Here is an 11170-nt window from a genome sequence, read left to right on the forward strand (position 1 = left end):
CCGAAGTGTGAACCACAGAGTCAGGAGGAAAACAGCGAGAGATGTTGTTCCCAGAAGTTATGATGCTGAGGTTGGTTGGTTTGTACATTTGCATGACTTCATTTTGCACGAGGGGAAAAAAAAAAACGGTAGAGGGAAGTCTGTGCTTTAAACAAGGGCAGGGAGAAGGCATTGCATAAGCTGTAGAGACACGAGTTTGAAAATGGGCTTGGCATGGGCCTAATTCTGCTCCCAGGGGAATTAAGGGGAGTTTTACCATTGACTTAATAGGAATAAAGTAAGGCTGCTGCCCAGTGCTTTTCTAAATCCCATTCTTTAGAAGTCAGAATATGTAACACATTAATTAAAAACAGGTTTAGAGAAGACAGTTACACAGAAATGTTGGACTGAGTCCTGCAAAGCTCCCATAAGTACACGAGCAAATGCTTCTGTAAAATTTCAGGATTATACGTGAAACTGAAGGATCAGGGGCCCAATTTTGCATCCAGCGAAATCAGTAATTTCCTTTAGTTTTTACTCTGGTTTTCTTTTAAATCCTATTTTTTCCTGAGTTGCATTTCCCCACATTTAGATGTGAAACTAGTCCTTAAACTAAACAATAAGCACTCTGATTTTGACACGCATTTCCCAGAAATGTGTAACGTAGCCTGATAGCAGTGCCAAGATAAAACTGTTTAGGATTGAAGAATTCAGCCTGCTTGGAAAAGGAGATAAGAATCTATGCTGCTTTTTTTTTTTTTAAAAAAAAAGCAACAGTGAAAGTAGCAAATATGGAGTTCAGCTATTGAAAGTCAGTTGACTAATGAAAAGCTTCCTAAATGGTGAAATACCACTCGCAGCTTCAGAGAGCGTATTCTGTTTCAGTCGCCGTCTATGTGGGCATATAATATTTTTCACAGATTGCCCTCAAAACTCATCACTACTTATGTGATAATATTTGGGAGCAGGATTTATTGCTGGAAGAAGTACCTTTCTTCAGTATTCTGAAGTAATTCCTTAGGTTGCCATATTTCTGTAGCACTTCATGAACGGATGCAAGAGTTGACATGGGGTTCTGCTCCTGTGTCTCATCTTCCTGAACTGAAGCCCTCTGAACTCACCAGCCTCTCACCTTCTTTTGGTGTCCTTCCTAATGCTAGAGGTTAAATGTGAATCCACACCGGGGGTTTCACTGCCACCCTTGTCACTGTCTTTGGGACATCCTGCTCATTTCCTGAGCATGTGGGAAGCAACGACCAGTATTTTCTATGCAAAGACAGAAGTTGTTAAATTCTCTAGCTTCTGTGATGAGATGCTCATTCCAAGGACAATGATAATCTAGGCCCTAAAATGGGACTCCTCCTCTGAACAGGACCCTAAATTTTGTATGCAAAGCTTCCCTGTTGTTAACACCTAATGCCACAGTTACCTGCAAAGTCACGTGGGAACTATTCAGTGGGACTATTGATGCATGTAAAGTTACTGGCATACAGAGCTGTTCACAACATGAGGGCAATGGAGACTGAAAGAAAAAAAACTGCCTCAACCCAACATCACTATACAAGTCCCTTGTTTTTTCGTCAATAATTTACTTCAGGCCCAATACAGAACTGTACAAGATATTCCAAAGAACGTGCAAATAGAGGGAGTATCTCAGAAAAAAATGCCTGAAATGCAAGTAGTAGAACCAAAGGTTGTACATGCTCAGTTTCGACTGGCTGTATCCAACAGGCAATGGAGCTGTAAAGTTAAACCACATTGATAGGTGCTTAAATAGTGTCAAAAAACCCAAATAAAGCATGAACAAATAAAGCCTGGTGTTTGCAATAACCTAGTGACAGCAGTGGAAAGCCCACCCGCCTGCACCAGGGCTTGCATTGGAAGAGCCTCTTTTGATGCAGCTTTGTCAGCATATCCACCTCGTGGAAACATTGAGTTGGCCAACACTTTGGTTTGTGGGGTTTTTTTATCTTTTTTTTTTTTTTGCTAATTGAGCTGCATTACTTCCTGGATGACATCAGCTAAATGGGAAAAAAACCCCAAGTCTTCAGGCAGTTGTTTTGCTATGCTGGGTAAGGCTCGGTCCGATCCAGTTTGGTTATACCAACAAAACACTGGACCGCATCTCTCCTGCAGAGAGAAATGCCTATTCTGCAGGTTCAGCTGCAGGATCAGGAATCATTTTCCAGCAATCATGCACACGTCAGGCATTTATAGAAAGGTAGAACTGATACATGAGAGGTGGTGAGAGGGAGAGTTGCATAATCAAGGGACAAGGCACTTTTCTATAATAAATGTTCTGAATGGGCAAATTTGCTGCATATTGACTGAAAGGCCTGGAAAAAAATAACTGGTTTCTTTTCCTATTTTTTTTAATCAGCTACACCTAATTTGTCATGGTTCTAGCCTTAGATCCTGCTTGGTGATAGGGAATTAGCCTGCATGGTCTAAAAGATACGTGTAACAGATAAGGAGGGTATTAACAGTTGGCCCATTTTTAGGCACATTCAGCTGAAGCAGAGACACCAACTGACACATCTTTTTGCATAGCAGGTTTGTAACCGTACCACTCCCTTACAGGGGGTTCCCAGTGTTATGGTCTGGTTAAGACTACTGTAAAAAATTCCTTGACACCTTCCTTTTGAAATGCAATTCTTTCGCCCAGCTCTTCTGAGGTACTTTTAACAGGCTTGCCTTTGGGAATGTAATTCATGAACCCAAGTTAGACATCCAGCTCTTCACAGAGTAAGTAAGTAGCGTGACTTAGGGTTCCCAGGGCTCACAAGCTGGATTCATAACACCCAGCGTGCTGTTTGGAAGGAGGCTTCAGCCATTTGAGGACCAGATGTGTATGAAATGCTCTCTGCCTCTCCCATTTTGGCACTTGGCTTCAGTTCTGAGTTCAGTATGTGAGGAAAGCGTGATTCACAGCTGCAAAAACTTTGCTTGATCTTCAGTGCTTTGAGAATAAGGAACTGCCTCATGCTTTTCTTTAAGAGCTCAGAAGAGAGAAGTGTTGACCACTTATTTAGGAGGTCTGTGGTTAGAGCACTTGCTCAGGAAGTTGGAGATCTGTGTCCAACACATTTTGTAGTCTCAGGGGATTCAAATTATCCTCTTTTGCCTTGCAGTAATATCCTGCAGAACGTGTACATTCCCCATCACCTTTCCTTTTGAAGTAGTGCTATGACTCAGAGAGGAGTGCAAGACTCTGAAGGCAAAGAGGAGAAAAGTTTTCCGTAAGGAGTGTTGTTCAACAGCCCTGAAGTGAGAACACTCCACTCCCAGAGGAGCCTACAGCCTAAGAGCTAGGGCACTAATCTGAGAGATGGGAGGCACCAGTTTATTCCCTTCCCAATGAGACGGGTGTTGAAGATCGCTCTCCTATTTGAGGATGAAAAACAGAAGAAAGAAAATTAAATTCTATGGCAGCCTTTCTGAAACATTTCCTCAAGTTAAACATGAGATGAATGTAGCTAATATCCAAACTTTATAAATACTGTAGAAATGTACTGGGAATATGAAGCTGTAAGCTCGCAGAACTTCTTACTCCACTCCTTCAACTCTTCTGACATGGCCCATCAATGCTATGAAAGGTCTCTTTTCTAGCAGTATCTTTGGAATTATCCTTCATAACTCCTTCCATCCCCACCTGAGGGAGGGGATCATTCATTTCTTAAAATGAAGGCTCTGCAGTGCACGCAGCTTTCGGTGCTTATTGGAAGGATTGGCTGAAAGTGTCCAGCTAAGCATCCAGCTAAGGGCAGAAAAACTCTGCCCTTTCTCTCTTCTCCATGATTTCAGAAGGCGCAGAAGATGAACTGCAAGAAATGCTGCCTGAAGAAAATATTTGACTTTCATTCTATAAAACCATGAAAGATTGAAAGCATTTTCTTCAGCATCGCAAGAAGCCTGAGTCTAGAATTTGAACTCTGACCACTTACAGGATTGTGTTCAGTACTTGCATGAAGCTATCATACTCAACCCTAGATGGCATCTTTGAGAATATCTCACTTAAGTTACTCCTTGCTTTTCACCTTTTTTTTATTGCTTCTGTTATAGACTCTTTGCAGTCCCTCGGAGCAAGCAAACAAGGCCATGGTGTTATGTGTGCAAAGTAGAGGCACAAAAATAAAGGAAAGAAAAAGAGCTACAAACTTTTAGTCCCTCTTTCCAGAACAGTTTATCAATGCTCGCATCCTTGAAGAGAATTTTAGCTACTGAGCTAAGAAATGGAAGTTAGTGTTTATGGTATTTCACCATTTAAGATTCAGGTAGGCATCTCATTAATTATTCTCATAGCAATTAAGGATGAAGTTGTTTTGAGAGATCCCATGAAATTCCATCTGGGCGTTAGATCTTTAAGAGATTATTAAAAGTCATGACAGGTACCTCTCTTCTCTTCCCTTGTCCCTCAGAGTTGAAGAGACTGCTGTTACATAGTGGTTGATATCTTTTTTTACCTCCAGTCTCCCATTTCTGTACCCACAATCCCCAGCAAAGGTCAAGGCCACCAGATATGGCATATATTTAAGGGACAAAGCTCAGCGGATTGTGAGGGACTGAAAACAATTTACTACTGCGCTTTCCTTTAGTCTTAATTATCTCCAATAGCACTAAAATATCTTGTGCCAGCACTATGACCTAGCAACTGCTTTCTCCCAGCAGCACTTTCTTGGCTGTCATCAGGTTTGTATACTGCATTTACAGGTATGAACTTGGAGTTTATTCTGAAAAGATTAAATCAAGACAAGGAGGCAAAATTTTGTGAGAGGATCCTTGCAAAGCAGACTTACTTTCCTCTCTGAGGTGGCATCATTTTCCTGAACCAGAGGGGAAAAGTGTTGGCAGAAAAGAAGACATGGCCATTGACATTATTTAACAGCTGTATTTAGCAGATAGATGATGGGAATAACTGGACATCTTGGTTGCAAACCAGAGCTGGCTCTTTTAGTACATAGCCCCAAGGAAAAGGGTTAGAGTGGAGATTACTAACCAGATAACCCTGCTAAGGAAGAAAAGCGTATTATAATAGATGATTGAAAGTATCAAGAGATCTTAAAAAGAAAGGACCCTGTGAATTATTAATTTATTTCTTTATATAAGGAGTGCTTGATTTGTACAAGATTTTAATTCCATATTTAATGGCTCCTCGGCTATTTCCTAAAAAACAAAGCTGAAAATGTCCCTGACCTTTTATCACCCCAACCACATGTGATGCCATGTGGATTGTGTAAATTGCCCTCATGTAATAGTTGAAGTGGTGTCCTCATGCCTCTCTCTTCCCAATGGCTGTTTCCCTAACTAGATGAGTTAATTCTGCTCAACAGCATGTTTTAACAGAACAAGCACAGGTGTGGCTTACTAACTGTACCCTGATTGACTGAGGCATTACTCCAACTTTATTTTCGAGTCTATTTTAAAGCTGCTTTCTCTTTCTGTAGGTCTTACATGGCTTTGGGGTTATAAGCAGCAGAGGTTATGTATTTAGTTATTTTCTTAGTTAATCTTTCCTACTGAAAATATTCCACTGTTTACTGGCTCTGTCATCTGGAAAAAAAAGTGGTACACCTTTTTCCAGTGGTTCTGATGAGGACCACAACACGTTTCCTCTTCACAGATTTTTGTTCAAAATTGTTGTGGCCGGTTCCGTCAGTCCTTGACAGATTCTCTTACCCCAAGCCACAGAAGCCTTTTGGTGACAGAGAATTAATTTTTTTTATTTTCCTGTCTGTGCTATGTGCATTGTGACTCACCTTGACACGTAGTGATAGTGCGTCAGATGTGTCCAGCTACCACCTGACGGGCTGTGTGAATTTTTTTTTTTTGGTAAAATCACTCCCACAGTAGTGGCTCTCAGCTGCATAATGCCAGCTGGTGTGTGTGCACACAACACACACGTGTCTGCTCAGATGTTACACAGTTGTGAATTATTTGTCTTCTCTAAATGAAATCCAGGAGTTTCAGCCTCAGTTCAAATCTGATCTTTTATCCTACTGAAACTCCCTTGTTTGATTTACTGCTTGGGCTAAATGATGCAGAAAAAATCGGAGCTAATCTGACCTTTGCTCTTGCTGTTTGGCTAAACCAGGATCTTATTGAAAACCTAGATAAGAAAAATGGCTTTGCCATTTTTTGTCTGTATGATAGTGAGCCTTAGTTTCCTCAGCTGTAAAATAAGAGCTAACCTGTTTCACAGTGAGACCTAATGTATGGAGTTTGCTTTGATATCCTTAGATGAAATGTTGTTTTGGGGTGCAAAGTTTTGCTTTGTTTTCCTTAGAAATTAAATTCTTCTTAGTTTTCAATGTTCAGTTACTAATCCAAGGTCTTGTAGTACACCACTGACAATCTATCTTAGACCAGTTCTGGTTCATTTCACTTTTTTAGCTGTCTTCCTGAAAAACAGGTCTCCTTTCTCTTCCACATATGTCCAATTGTCCCTGAGCCTTCTACTTTATTGACAGCTGTATTGCTTCAGTATAATCTGATGCTCTGGTCCATTACGGCAACCCTGAGCTTGCAGCGTGTAATGGTTTTCTGAATTCAATCCCTGAGTGCTTTATGTCTCCCCAAAGCACCAGGCAGTATGGGATCCCAGATTCAAGAATGACAAGAGGGAATTGGCATCAAGCAGCTTTCGGACAGGCAGATTTCTATTTATGATGAGACTCAGGAAAATATCCAAGGCTGAAAAGGGAAGATAATTATTGAGTCAGAAGCAAGCATTTCTTAGGGAAACCCTCCTGACTCAAAGAAGATTCTGAAGACTGAAGAATGTATTTTTCACTTTTGGACTGGTATCTATCTGTGGCATGAAGGTCTTCATGCATGTAGAGTATTGTCTTGAGGAAAGGGTAAATATTTACATGTAAATCAAATCTACAAAGGGGGGTACAAGTGGGAGAAGGCCATCTAAGCTTTTCATAGTTTCCTGCCTCTTTGTATGTTTCTCTAGTTCTCTTTTATACAGTCTGTGCCTTTAATGTCCCTGCCAGCAGGGTGGGAACCTGCCTTTGTCTTGGATAAACCTACAGGGCAGTTGCAAATGTGGAAAGTGAATTAGTTTTTGTAACAGTGGTTGAACATCGATATATTTAGATAATATATCTACTGTAAGAGGTAATATCTGGTATTTTTTCAAGTTAACCAGTAACTGGCTACATTTGAAAAGTGTTCATGGTCTGTTCCTTATTTTTGGCTCGTCATTGGCATCAGCTATTTTGCTCAACTGAAAACAATTTGACGTGTCTTTCCCCTTATGTATTTGAATCAACAGATGAGAGACGGCAAAATAAGTTAATGGTTAACATATGTACATGAACACAGAGGACAAATTCCAAACAGCAGAATGAGGCATCTGGGTAAGGTTGTCATGCTCCTAGAATCACTCATTAAATATGGGTTTACCTTGTTGTTCCACCTTTTGCCCCCAAAGGTTAGTGCAGAGGCAGTTTCTTTGCATGGCCATACACCTTATGGTTTGATCTATATTAGGAAGACATTGATTTGCAAACTGCTCTGAAAAGATCTTTAAAATTAGGATTTTTTTTTTTCTTTATCAGTATGGAGTGTTTCCTGATAGACAACAAAGTTTACCACATAGCATTTAAGCAGCTGCAAGTCCTTTATTCTTCTCTCTAGTTGGAGTGGAAGAAAGAATAAATCCATCCTACCTGGGAAGCAGGGAAAAGTCATGTTTCTCTAACAGTTTGGGCTGGCATGACCTACGCCATGCCTTCTGCGAGAGCTGGAACATACTGCTTTTGAAAAAACAAATGGGGTTGTCTTTAAAGATCTTTATCAGAAGTGGTTTCGTGTCATGCTGTCTTTTACTACAACCTTGCCATCTCTCTTCAAAGAAAGATTTTCTGTCTTGTGTTGCCTCACGTTTATTCCTCAGTTTGATAGTGCAGAACTCAGGTGGCTGGAAAAATTAATAGTCAAGTGTTTGCCCCAGAATGTTAATGGAAAACCTTTTATACAACACTACTAAAAAGTAACACCCTATTTGCCAAAGTTGTATCAGAATAGTTGAAAAAATTGCAAAGAACTCTGAATACAGTGGAAAGAAAGTTAAGGAATTACTTTCTGACCAACGCTGTGCTGCTTTGTTCGGTCTCTCAAAAGGATGGTTGCACTGGGAAGGCTCGTGCTGACTTGCCCTCTCACCAGTCCTGTCCTATTAAAAGTCCTACTGGGGCTGTAGAGAGGACTCCACAAGGCATCTCAGAGACCACATCTTTACCATCAAGGTAAAGATGCACCTCTGGCTATTCACTCCATCACTGATGTGTTTGTGCCACACGTAGCCGTCCCGTGGTCCTGTAGAAAGGTGACAGCTTCATTTAAGCCACTGCCTATCAGCACCTCATAGCAAAAGTGGGAGATTAGGAACATGGGCTGGTGCCAGGCTTTCAGGCTAAAGACTTGCCTTGTGTGCCCCTATATCCGATTGTCCTGAAGGACCAGCCAGCTGGTACCCTCCCATCCTTTTCTAGCCTGCACAGAAGAAGACATCTCCCCCAGCCTGGAGCTGGCCCCATTGGCACATCCTGCAAGGGTCATTGGTTCAGCAGCTGTCTTTCATGAGGGGAAACTACAGGCCTGACCCAGAATAATTCAAGACCGACAACACAAATATGGATGATTTGTCTATGGAATATGGACCATTTGGCACAGGGACTGCTGGAAGGATGAAGGTAGAGAGCAATTCTTAGGGCTGTATGTGTGTGGAATGAAAAGTAAGGAATAGAAAGCAGGCAATTGGGAACAAAGGTCTGTCCCTGAGGCACTGTGTCAGGAAACCAGACATTGTCATGAGACATTATTTATTGCCAGCTAGGGTCACAACCCATAGTTATTGTCCACAACAAGATATCTTTATAGTTGTCTCTTGCACTAGCCAGAGGCAAGAAGGAGACCTTGAAACAGCTATCTCTCACCTCCTCTACACACCAGCATTTCTTAGCCTTACTGACCTGCGATCATCCAGATGTTGACCAGGATGGTTCACAGTGACCAGGGAAAGTACAGCCATGGTATAAGCCTTTCAAAATTATGGGTGAGGTCTTTCTTAGAGCCAGTTTTATTACCATTACTGCTGTTAGATACTGCCTAATTCCGTCCTATTTTAGTCAATTGGATTACTTACTGTGATGTGGAAATAATCTGTATAATGAGTGTCAGCCGTGTGCTCTGAAGCCTTGACCAACAAATTCTGCATAGGAGCAGTCCTCTTCCCTGCAGCTGAATCTGTTTGTAAGCATGGCTTGGAGGTTAAGCCACCAGGGCAGCAGGGTTGCTACCATGCTTGTCTGTGAATGGCTCTTGAATGGTTAACGCAGTGAACTAAATACTAAGTTGAATGCCTAAATACATAAGAAAAGCAGACATAATACTGAGAACTAGGAAATCTGAATGGGTTGCTTTAGGTTAATGCACTAACCTAAAATGAGTTACTCCACTGTCCTTCCCAAAACAGGATGGGTGGATATGGAAAGTGGATCCATAAATAGAAGTTGCTGAGTTGCGTCCTGTGTCAGGCCTGTCTAGTACTCCTTATCCTTTGCTTTCCTTCAATTTTTAGCTGTGGAGATTCATCATGAGCTGCCTATCATTGAGATGGAGAACTAGATGGGGTACCAAAGCAAGTCTAAGCATTTGGGAATATGGGAAGTAACCAGCTTTAAAATGAAAAAATACCAGCCAGATACTTTTGTAATAGTAATAAAATAATATATGAATAATCTTTAAAAAATTACAAAGATAAATTTCACTTGAAGGGCTATTAGGAACCCAGTCATATGATATTTCCAATGCTTACCACTCCATTGCCAGTGTGTTTTCCATTACTGTAGGTTAGATTGATACTAGTGAGAAACTCATGAGGTGGCAACTGGCCAGTACTAAAATTTCTCTCTCACACTATCTGTGCAAACCTGACAGAGACAATAAGTCCTGCCTAAACATTTCCCACAGGAACAAAATAAAAGTAGTAGGAAAGAACATAGTTCCCTGACTGAACTATTTGCTCAGCAAGGTATCGCTGAAGAGACTTGAATGAGTTTTGGTTCAGTTTGGGCTTTTTCTTAAAAGAACTTTATAGGGTTAAATGAACAAGCCCTGCATAACCATAGGTAAAGTACACCAGATTGCCTTGTCTCCAAGTAGGGTACTGGCCCCTCGTAAGATGTCACCTCATTTTACTCACTTTTTTCCTTTAATTTTCATTTGTTTTTATTTGCTGTTAATGAAAAAAATGAATAAAGGATTTCAGTAAGTTATCTTACACTATATAGAAATCTATTAGTTATAACTTGTCACTAAAGCCTCCACTGTGGACATTGTTCAAAGGCATAAAACTGCAATGAATGGACAAGCAAATATGCTTGGGTTTTTTTTTAAGTGCAGAACTTAGATGTTTACAAACATAAATCTAATCCTGCAATCAATTATACTCAGGTTGATTCTAATCATCAAAAGGGATCATGAGGTCAGGCTGTAGTGCTCTGTAGACTGATAAAATGTGTCTCAGTTTCACTCAATCTCAGGTACTGAGTCAGAGCGGTCTGGCTCTCTTTGGGCCTTGGTGAAGATGAATTTTCAGGATGTGGTGCAATACGGGACTGAAATAATGTTGATAAGTGAAGAAACATCATGAAGAGGAAAATTTATGCTTGACCCTTTTTTGAGTGGTTCTTAACCAAGCCCTGATCTGTGATCCCGCTAAATCTCCAGCTTCTTCCTTGTGCCCAGGTATGGGTAGTCAAGAGCACTGCTCCCTCCTCTCTTTTACCTCACCCTAATTATTGTCCTTGTTAGACTAAAATACACTAAAAAGCTACTGAGAAACTTCAGTCAATGTGGGATGCAGTCATATCTAGGTATCAGAAAGTGTTCTGCCATACTCCATGATCTGAAATAGCTTCTAGCTATTTTTAGATTAAACGTAAACTATTGATATAGACTCCTTGATTCCGTAAATGGTCTGGGTCTTGTTGTCTTAGAAAAATCTATTTCCAAAGGCGATATTACTAGGTTTTAATATGGACATTAAAATCAGTTGATGCTTCTTTTCTTCTGTTATTGTTTGTTGTTCTTCTTGCCTATGATTTAGGAGGTCAAGAGATTAAATAGTCCAGTAAATATAGGTTAAAAATATTTTGTCAACATAATTTTCTATTAATAA

Source organism: Mycteria americana, chromosome 3 (assembly GCF_035582795.1).
Source record: "Mycteria americana isolate JAX WOST 10 ecotype Jacksonville Zoo and Gardens chromosome 3, USCA_MyAme_1.0, whole genome shotgun sequence".
Classification (NCBI taxonomy): Eukaryota; Metazoa; Chordata; class Aves; order Ciconiiformes; family Ciconiidae; genus Mycteria; species Mycteria americana.